An 11,423-nucleotide genomic window follows, 5' to 3' on the forward strand; every position below is an offset into this window, starting at 1 on the left:
CCCAGGACGGAAGTACCGGCAGCGCCCCGCCCAGCTGGAGCTCCTCTGGCGTCGACGGCAAGTGTCCGATGGGAGCGGGGGGGGGGGTGGCCGCAGCGGCCGCAGGCAGTCAGGGGAGATGGCGGCAGCGAGAGGGATCGCTCTCTCTCTCTCTCTCAGCTGACTGCAAGTGGGAGCCCTGACGGTGGCGGTTGGACGTGCTGCTGGACGTCGTACATGCTGGCGCTACGTGCCTGGCATATACGGTGTCCAGCACCACGTCCAGCTGCCGCCGTCAGGGCTCCCGCTTGCAGTCAGCTGAGAGAGAGAGAGAAAGAAAGACATATAAGAGGCAGAGAGAGAGAGAAATAGAGACATAGCAAGAGAGGCAGAGAAAGAGAGACAGAGCAAGAAAGAGAGACAGCAAGAGAGGCAGAGAAAGAGAGAGAGAGAAAGAGAGAGAGAAAGAGAGACATAGCAAGAGAGGCAGAGAGAGAGAAAAAGAAAGAGAGACATAGCAAGAGAAAAAGAGAGACTTAGCAAGAGAGGCACAGAGAGAGAGAAAGAGAAAGAAAGACATAGCAAGAGAGACAGAGAGAGAAAGAGAGATAGCGAGAGGCAAAGAGAAAGAAAGAGACATATAGCAAGACAGTGAAAGAGAGAGAGCAAGAGAGAAAAAAGCAAGAAAGAGATAGCAAGAGACAGAGAGAGAGAGAGCAAGGGAGAGAGAAAGACATAGAGGAAGGGAAGGAGGGAGAGAGAAAGAGAGCAAAAAAGAGAGGAAGAAAGAAAGAAAGAGGGATGGAGAGAGAGAATGAAGGGAAGGAATGAAAAGAGAAAGAGGGAGAAATAGAGCGAAAGGGAGGAAGAGAGAGGGGTTTTTTGTCCAAACTTTTCTTTAGCCCCCCCCCCTTTCAGTGTTCCCCAGGATTTTGAAAATACGAATAATGTGCCGCGGCTCAAAAAAGGTTGGGAAACACTGTCATAAACCATATCAATCAATAAACTGCTTTGAAAGGAAATATATAAAATACTAATAAGAAAATAATTACATGGAAATATGGAGTGGGTTATCCATTAAGGAGGCTGAATTTGTTAAAATACAATTCCTTCTCTTGTAGTCATTTGCCACTTGCTTCTTTATTTACGGACTGTATTAAGCTATCATGATAATTTTCATTATAAAAAATTAAAAATTCCTTCCTTTCCCTAGACATTGTACCTCTGAGCACCATCACTCTTACTTATCCCATTTTTAAACGCAAGCAATTTGTTGTATTAAAAATCCTGGCACAGTTCCCATTTAAATGGCCAAGCATATGAATGAAAAGTAAAGTGTGTCCAAATAATCCTATTATCCTACTAATTAGGGCAACCGATAATCAAGGTTAGTTCATCCATAACACATAACAATTCTCTGTTCATCAAGCAGCAGAGGCAGAAGCATTATAGAAGCTTTAGTAGCAAAACAACGATAAAAATGTATACATAATCCTTTACCAATCTCAAAATTGTTTACTGGTTATACTTTTCTCTGGATTATGCATCCAGAAAATAAACTATTGTATGCATACTGGATTATGAATGCAGAAGCATTCTACCTGACAATAAAAAATAACAAAGTATTGGGGGGGAAATAAGAAGAAAAACAGAGTGAAATAGGCAAAGCTTTCATGATACAATTTTTTTTGTAAAGACACAGGAGGTTCATACGCTAGCAGAAGAGGGAAACATTAAAGGCTCCCCATTTTTTTTACCTCAATGCTGGATGGTTCTGTAATCCTGTAAGAAGAGGATATATAATACATATAATTGTAATGGCAAACTAAAATAAAGATAAGGACCACAGGCAAGTAAAAAAAGCAGTGGAAACAGGAACAACTTCGAACTTTCTGCTGGTTTTTCCCATTGCTTGTGGGAAGCTGGCAGGAAGTATAGGACAGTGTTAAATATGCGCTGAGGTAAATGTAAATAGTTGAAAAGGATGGTGCGTTCTGATTGGCTAAGATTTGACAGTAGGATTTTAGCGGGGGAAAAAGAGTATAAAAGGAGCGCACTGGGCACTGTTTATCCCAGTCGCGTTCTTACTTGAAGAGCTTTCCTGTCCTATACAATAAAAAGAGCTTAAAAGAACCGACTGACTCAGTATTTTTCAGCCGTCATGATCATGACTGTGGGAATGCTGCAATGGGGACAACATTGCGAATAAAACTGGTGTGAACATTATGGGAAATTTCAATTCTACAGGAATAATAATGGCACACAGATGTTTTATGCATCTTTTAAGTTAGTGGATTTTAGTTACCTTTATTCAAAAATTTGTTGGTAGCAAATGGACTAACTTCAGGATACAAATAGACAGATAAAGTTAAGAACTTTAGTAGTACTATATGTAGAAAGTAATATAATACTAGTCTCTTAACTGTTCATTCATAACAGCTTTTAGCCAATGCAGATATGAACTTTTAAAAATTCAGGGTTGGATTGCAATTTTTTTTACTACCCGTCTGTGGCCGTGGCTTATTTTGTGGGCATAACATGATGGTCATATGGTGGTGTAGGAGTGGTTTAGCAGTCATGTGACTGGGTGGGTGTGGCCAACTTGACATCACTCACACCAAGAGTTGGGGTATCTGGCCTCTCCTTGCCTCAAAGTCCTCAACGAGATAAAATTTCCCTGTCTGTTTACTACTACTGAACATCCAAAATATACTGTTTCATCAGCGGTGGGCTATGAGCCGGAACGCTAAATTGCGCTTGCCGCCACAGCTTGTAAGTTCTTGCAGGACCAGCGCGATTTTGCTGCTACACCTGTGGAGGAAGCAAAATCATGCACGGAACTGCAGGTGCGCCTGTGTTTTGGCAAGATTTTTTTGCTTCCGCACATGCTGAAATGCAGGCGCACCTGTGGCTCTGTGCGCGATTTTGCTTCCTCCACAGGTGCAGTAGCAAAATCATGCTGGTCCCGCAAGAATTTATGAGCCACAGCGGTGAGCACAATTTTGTGTTCTGGCTCGTAGCCCATTGCTGTATTTAATACTATGTATATATGCCATATGTGTACATATTACACACAGGCACACAAAAATATAGATTATCTACTATATATACTGTATACACACAACTCTTCTAAAACTTCACATTCAATCTCACTTAATTGCATTTGGAAAAACCCTAAGTCCACTTTCTACCATACATTTAACCAAAACATCTGTATGTTAGAACATTACACATGCCTTCAGATGTTCTTCCTTAGTTTGCACATGACTGTTAGATCCAGAAAATGTCATGGATTGATTAAAATGTGGTGAAACTCACTTAACAATGCTCTTGTTTAGAGACCAAAATTTTGGATATTATGGTCATAATATTTTCTCTTTCTTTCCTTCTTTCTTTCTTTCCTCTCTCTCTCTCCTTCATTCCTCCCTCCCTTTGTTCTTTTGTTTTCTTTCTTTTCCTCCCTTTTTTGTTGTGAGCGGCATACAAATCCAATAAATCAATTAATAATAATAATAATAATAATAATAATAATAATTTTCTTTTTCCCTTTCCTGATATATCTATCATCTATCAATATCATCTTCTATATCATCTATATCTCTCATCCATCCATCCATCCATCAATATAACATCTATCTATTTTCCAGAGTTTTATTGCAACACATACAGGTTCAAATCTGGCAGAGAAAAGACACAGATTGTTGTTTTTCCACCCACCCCAAACCCCTCAGCAAAAACCAGCATGAAATATTAAACTGCCTGGGAAAACGCTTGTGTGAGCACAGAGGCTGCATTGTGCTGTACCTCTGCAGCTTGCAAATCAAGACTAGAATAGCTTTGGAATGAGTTAAATTTGGGCAAATAAAAGGGGGGATGTGGATGAATCCCTCCTTCCACCGACTGCTGGGTTAAATGAAAGCAGGAGAATTGAAATGAATTTCTCCCTGGATTTGCAGAAACTTTCCTTTTGAGGTTTTTTGAAGGGAGAATAAAGGTAGTGGGGTGGGGGTAAGGCAGTGAAGGGCTACCAAAACTTTTACTACCCCACTGTGAGCGTGGCTTATACAAGGTGTCCTGCATTTTCTTTCAACATCTTTTAGTGCAAACTAGGTGCTCTGGGGTGAAGCTCCATTTTCGCTACCCCCACTGCATTCCACCCCCCTGTCCGGGCAGTAGCCCACCTCTGGGGTGAGGGGTCTATCTGGAGCCCCCTTGCTCCAAATATACGAAGGGCTGGTGAGTCCAGTCTTTTTGTAGTTCTGCTGCTTGAATGCACCTGGCAGTCGCAGCGATGGGAGCAGAGTTTCCCTGGGTTCTCCACCATCCTGGAACTGTTCCGCAGTGTTTTCTGGTGTGGCAGTTTTGAGATGGCGTAGAGCTTGCTTGGGAGAGTCAGCGGTGGTAGCAGAGATTACTTAAGGGAGGCCAAGGAAGCTCTCCACTATCCTGGAACCATGCTGCACACAGGGAAGTTTTCTGGTGTGGTAGTTTCAGGATGGTGGAGACCTTGCTTGACAGAGCCAGTAGTGGCGGCGATTGCTTGGAAGAGGCCAAGGAAGCTCTCAGCTATCCTGGAACCACACAGTGAGGTGGCAGCATTTTACCTGTTGAGACTTCAAGCCTCAGCGTGCCAAGCCAGGAGGCAGGTGGGAAGGAAGGGCCTGCCTCTTCCTCCACCAGCCTGGCACGCTGAACTTTGTGCTGTAGTGGGAAGCAGCCCAAAAGCCAAGGCAGGCACCCTACATGCTTTGTGGCTGAGCCAAGCCGTGTGCCTCTCTGCTTCCCACCTTGCCTGCCTCCTCCTGCTGCCAGGCACAGAGGACAGCAAGACGGGTAGCGGCAGCCCGTGAACCACAGCACATGGAGGCGGTAGGCAAGGTGTATCCCAGCATGCCTATTAATCAAGGCGGCCACTGCAAATGTGGCATGGAAGCCACTGGCGCCAGAGGACAGCAGCATGCTCCCTTCCCCTTTGCATCAGTCCACCCGCTGCTGGTATCACCCCTCCACCAGCTTTCCTTTCCCCATCCACCCATTGCTCACCTTTGTCAGCAGAGGTGAGCAGAATTTCACAGCTAGATTCTGCAAGTATGGGCTGGGTGGGGTGAGAGAGCATCAGGTGGACAGGATATGCACAGTGTAGAAAAATCTGATTTTTTAAAAAAAGCCAAAAATAAGATGGCGACAACCAGTTCTGTGATATCATTGTGACATTACCAATGGCTTGCTACCGGTTCAGATGAAAGAGTCCAAATCGGGAAGAACCCACCTCTGGTTTATTACATTAAAAGATCTTTGTTTCAGAACAGATTTTCAATTGGAGAAATAGTGGGCTTCTTTTCATGTAGATGAACTGTTATTTGCTTGTACATTTTAGCAGAAAGTTAATTCTTGCTAAATATAAATATAGAATAGTGTACAAATTTTAAGACTAAATGATTTTTTAAAATTTATTTGAAATTTGATGCTTCCATAAACATAAATCTCCAACAATTTCTTAATAATAGATGAGGCAGTGTCCCAGAGAATAGGATGGTGGCAGCGCAAAGGGCAAGGCAAGTAGCCAAAGACAAGTACGGGGAGATAAGTTGGAGGGGAAAATTGAAGCATATCTTATGTTGTAAATGTGGTCAGACAGCCAAGGACTAAATTCTGATCACGTGAACATAGATCTTCTTCAACAACTGTAACTTTGAGAACTGTATAATTACCATTCATTCAGTGCAGTCATAACTTGGAACAGTAGCTGAACAAATCATTTTGAGCGATAAGTATCTATAACTTTCTAAATATGGTCACATGGTTTCACTTAGTGACTGTTTCACTTAACAACCAAACTGTTAGTCCCAATTGTGGTTACTAAATGAGAAATGTATATAGAAAACTGAGGTAAGTTAATTCCTAGGGTACCTTCTTTCATACTAATAATAGCTTATTCATATTTTTTACTAAGCCTGGACTATTCACCTTGGTCAATGCTATTCAAAGGAACCAAAAACGGTTTTGTTTCATACTCTTGACCTTGATAATATTCAAAAGTAATACCTGTATATGAGCAAGATTTATTTATTCGAAGGACACAGAGGGGAGGTTTGGATGTAATTGGGTATAAAGCTGTCTTTTTAATATATTGTTATTTACACTATTAAGTCTTGTAAAGTATTGAAAGCTACACACATAGCATGGTAACTACTGTATATCAGATCAGGGCTGCTAACTTGAGTTGCTCCTTTCACTGCCATCTAGTGGTGGTTTGTTTGTTTTTTGCAGTTGAGATCTGGTATTATTAGAAAGATGATTTCACCCAGTCCCATATTATTTTTTTAATGCCATTTACTGACAGAAAAATAAGTCAAATGAAATAAGTGTACGTATTTGAATTATGCATGTGTAAATGACTAAGATGTAAATGACTAAGAGACTGTAAGAGTTATCAATATATTAGTCCCCAACTAGAAGAGTTTAAATGGCAAATAAAGTGGATATCTGGGATTGAATAATTTACAGGAACAGCCTTATAAAATCTGTAAATAAACTATGCCAGACATTAATCCAGCCACCGGAAATTGACAATATAACCTTACCAGTGAATACCGAAGAGAAGTAAAAAGCTATTCAATCTTAAATTGAGTTGATATATCACCCACTGTCCTATCTACCATATTCGGTGATAAAGAGAACATTAGATTTTATTATTTATTTATTTAATCGGATTTATATTCTGCCCCTCTCCGAGGACTCAGGGCGGCTTACAACATATAGAAAGACAATGTATATTGAAATTCAATTAATTAAAGTTAAGAGTCAAATCTAAAAACGAGAAAACCAATTAAAATGCACACATATCCATTCAGTCAACAAACCCACCGTACATTCATCGGCCAGAGGCAGTGTCTAATGACCCAAGCTTGGCAGCATAGATGAGTTTTTAGACTCTTACAAAAGGCAAGAAGGGTGGGGGGCAGTACGAATCTCTGGGGGGAGCTGATTCCAGAGGGCCGGGTGCCCCATAGAGAAGGCTCTTCCCCTAGGTCCAGCCAAGCAACATTGTCTATTTGATGGGACCTAACCAGTCATTGGGATTCATGCGGCAGGAGGTGGCCCCATAAGTAATCTGGTCCCATGCTATGCTTTACAGGTCATGACTAATACTTTGAATTGAGTCCAGAAACCAATTGGCAGCCACTGCAGACAACGGAGTGTTGGAGAGTTATGGGCCCATGACTGCTCGTGCGGCTGTATTCTGCCCAATTTGTAGTTTCCGAACACTCTTTAAAGGTAGCCCCATGTAGAGAGCATTGCAGTAGTGGAGCCTCGAGGTGATAAGGCCATGAGTGACTGTGAGTAGAGACTCCCTGTCCAGATAGAACCGCAACTGGTGCACCAGGCGATTCTTCTGTTACAGTATAGATATACATTTTCAAAGTATTTTAAAATCTGAATTTTAGACTGTTATCAAAATGATAGAGGGAACAGTTACTTCCTGACTAGCCAGTGGCTTTCAGATGTCACAATTGTAATATACTTATTTATTCAATTTATATTGCCACCTGTCTCAAATAATTGACTCTGCACAACAAAAATATAACATCAAACTATAATAATAGACAAAAAAATAAATGAATACAACTGAAAAAATTATAACTCATAGATGTTTACATACTGTAATATACCATAACATTGGAGGAAGTAACAATTTACCTTGTTACTTCCTCCAATATCCAGTAGATGGTTCTAGTGTACTGCAGATATATCTTTTTAATTGCACAAACATATACTTTAAAAAACAGTCCTTCTTTTCTCCCATTATTTTAGAACTATTTGAAAATTCTACATGTATTACTTTCAAACTTTCTTATATCTGCATATCAATTTTTTGCACTTTTGTGAGAAATATACTTTCCTACCTATCTGATAGGATATTAAGCATTTATGAGTTTTATTTTTAGTAGTGAGAAATAAAATAAAAATGAAATTATGAAAGCCTTTGATTATAATTCTTAATCTTAAATCATATAAAGTAATCTTAATCTTAAGTCATATAAAGTAAAAAAAGACTTTTTTAAAGACTAATGTTGACAAGATGGTTTGGACACAGTATAAAAATGTATAAACAAGTAAAAAAATTCAGATATATGTAACAGTTAAAATTCAAACAGAAAATACTAGGAATGTTGGTTGTACTATTACAATAGAAAGGAACATACTAATTAAATTCCAAATGTAAGTTTATAATGTGTATATGTATTTAATCTTCAATTTTAATTATCATTGAACACATGGTGCTATTTGAACTCGTTTAATATGCTTCAAATATGCCCTTTGGACTGAAATTAGCACTGGAAAAACATTTCGTATTCAATGCTCAATATTATTTAAAATGTTAATGACTTCATGTTCAAACAAGACTTGAGATTCATAGAAGAGTTTCATATTATAGTTCCATTATCAGATTCAAAATGTTGATTCTAAAATGTGCTTCAAGACACAATTCTAAGCAATTTATCAAGGATAAATTAAAGCTATATAAATATCTATGAACCAATACACCTATTACCAGAATAATCAAAACTATTATTTCCTATTTGAAAGTATCACATTCTATTACATAAAACTATTCTGAGGAACTGACCTAAATTTATGAGACAAGTAAAAATAGAACCATAGCTATATTTAATAATTAGAGGGAGAAAAGTGGTTTATGACTGTGCTTTATGACTGTGCAAAGTAGAAATATTTTCACTTAGACACCTATCAAATATCCTTTTCTAAACAAAGAAGGTAATTGCTAGAACTTAATATTTGGTTTGTATTTCTTTGGTTTGGTTATAGTTGTCAGTTGTCCCCATTCCTAATGAAAAACGAATAATAAAATATGGAAAATGGAGATTTGCCATATTATTTTTATGTGTATCAATATATCCTAAGGTGAGCTAATACCATTATTTATGAACTTCCATATTCTGCAAGTACTCAATTATTTCATGCAAACTGAAAACGCAATCTTAATAGAGTTGTTTTGAATTACATAACTATTGAAACCCAAAATATAAGACCTCTGTCTCGGATATACTCATTTTACTTGCAGCAATGAAAATATCAGATCTTTGCTACCTCAGGCAAGGTTACTTCTTAATCTTGTTCACTGACAGTGAATCATATGTTTAACTAAAAAGTTACATGGAGGATAATATCAGCTTTATTTATTCTGAAGCATCCCATGGGCAATACAGACTGCATAATAATGTTCTTGCTTTCAATGTTATTGTGTAACCATAGTTTGTTCAAGGAGGTTAGGTACATAACTAAAACACATCCATTTTGAAATCTTTTAGGGGAGAATGTCATTTAATGGAATACAGGTTTTGTACCTTTCTCATTTAGTAGAGTGACAACCTAGTAGTCAAGTTTTCACATACAATATAATTTCCTAAAATTACCATTGCTATTATTACAGGTGTCACTTAAAATGGGATACTTGCTTGGAACATACAAATTGCAATCTAAGCATTCCATGTGAAAATGATTCCAAACAACTAGGATACTGTCTGGTGAGATGGTTAAAATGCTGATGTTCTACATCTCAGCCATGGAAATTTACTAGATTGATTGAGCACATTCACTCTCACAGGATTGTTGTGCAACTAAAATTATTATGAACTTCATCTTGAAAACCTGGTATCCAGCGGACTATAAATGTAACAAATAGTAGACCAACCACATTTACAGTTTAGATCCGTGATGGTGAACTTATGGCATGTGTGTCACAAGTGGCATATGGAGCTATATCGGAAAGCACGCGAGGCATTGCCCTATGTCAACTACAGCACACATGCACACACTAGCCAGGTGATTTTTCAGCCTTGGGGAAGGCTGTTTTGAGCTCCAGAAGCTTCAGAGAGGCTTCCCTGAAGCCCCAGAGTGAAAAAAACCCCTGCCCAATGGGCAAACTGGAAATTCAGAAAAATGGACTTCTGGTTTGCACGTTGTGCTGTTTTTCGCACTTTGGAGCCTTCAGGGAGGTTTCTTGTAGCCCGGAGTGCAAAAAACAGTACAACGGGCAAACCAGAAGTCCATTTTTCTGAATTTCCAGTTTGCCCGTTTAGCCATATTTTTCACTGTCCCAGGCTTCAGTGAGGCCTGTGCGCATGCGTGGGGATGGGGGAGTAGATTGTGCGCATGTGCAGGGGTTGCATGGGGAGATTGCGCATAATTTGGGGGAGAATGGATGTGGGCACCTGCACGCGTGCTAACACATGCACACACCCTGTTGGCACACAAACCTAAAAAGGTTCACCATCACTGGTCTAGGTAATCATATTTGGACAACTCCTGTGTACACAAGGGAGTTTTGTTTAAATAATTTTGTGTGGTGGTGGAATAAAACCGATATATATACATAAAATATCTTGATTTAAAACCACCATTGCACAAATGCATTAGCCTGCTCTTAAAACGTAGTCCCCTCCCTTCTCTCTCCCTCTCTCTGCCACCTGGGAGTTAAAAGGAACTCCCATCACTTGGACAGCCTATACCTATGACTCAGTATAAATGTGGGACATATGTTTAAGTTTCCCAAATGCTATTCTGTCTCACACACAATCTTTTCTCTTGGTAAAAATAATCCCCCCGCTTCAGTGCAGCGCGGCTGATCTCTGCGGAAAGCCAGAACTGCTTTGGTCAGCCGCGAGTTTTAGCAAGAGTAGGGAAACAACAAGCTTAGAGGAGCAAAGGTGAGGTGGAAAAGTACGGTGGTTGCGGGCCATTCCTCCATTCGCACGGTTTTAATGGGGGGAGATGTTCAAATTAACTGGCCCCGGCCAATTAACCGAAGGGTCAAGATAGCGGGGAGCACCGGCCTCAGTGCTCCGTGACACCCCCCCCTCCTATTCCAATAAAGGCAACATGGCGGACTCGGCTAATTTACCTCACTCCGGCTCATTTCTCCCTTCTTCTTAATAATGGGGCGGGGGGGGAGACAAAAGCGACAACACATTGTCATGCAGCGGGATCGAGGAGGGGAGACATAATGGGGGCGACACCATCCATTTCCTCCCCTCCCTTGTCCCGCTCGGAGCGCGCTCACGCAAAGCCACACCCTCTTGTGCTTTCCCCTCCCTCCACTATTCAGAGCCGCTCCGGCTCCTTTCCATCTTCCCCTTTTTCAACTCGATACAGCGAAGAATACCGGAGTTGCTTTCCCTCCCTTCGTGCACAGAGTTATAGGAAGGTGCCTCCCCATGGAAGAGCCGCCGCTGTCCCCGCCTCAATCCCGCCACCTCGCCCGAGCCTAAATCCTTCACGCGCCTCCATTCGGATCGGAGGCGCGCGCGGTGAGAAGGCCAGTGTGGCAGCACTGATTGCTGGAGCTCCTCCCCTCGGAGGGGGCGGGGCGGGGCGGCCCCGTCCGGCGGGCTCTCGGCGGCGGCCTGGGCCCCGCCCCT

The 11,423-nt window shown here is 40.9% G+C and overlaps 1 protein-coding gene across 1 annotated transcript in view; it reads right to left on the reverse strand.

Annotated features, from left to right (window-relative positions):
- Nucleotides 1–11,037, reverse strand: part of SLC9A9 (solute carrier family 9 member A9) — a 280,377-nt gene extending 269,340 nt beyond the window's left edge. The window contains exon 1 of the mRNA XM_070753367.1: nucleotides 10,907–11,037. The gene's annotated coding sequence lies outside the window, so the exon portion shown is untranslated. The remainder of the gene's footprint in view (nucleotides 1–10,906) is intronic.
- Between the last annotated feature and the right edge of the window lie 386 nt (nucleotides 11,038–11,423).

This window comes from Erythrolamprus reginae, chromosome 5, assembly GCF_031021105.1.
Source record: "Erythrolamprus reginae isolate rEryReg1 chromosome 5, rEryReg1.hap1, whole genome shotgun sequence".
NCBI classification, from domain to species: domain Eukaryota; kingdom Metazoa; phylum Chordata; class Lepidosauria; order Squamata; family Dipsadidae; genus Erythrolamprus; species Erythrolamprus reginae.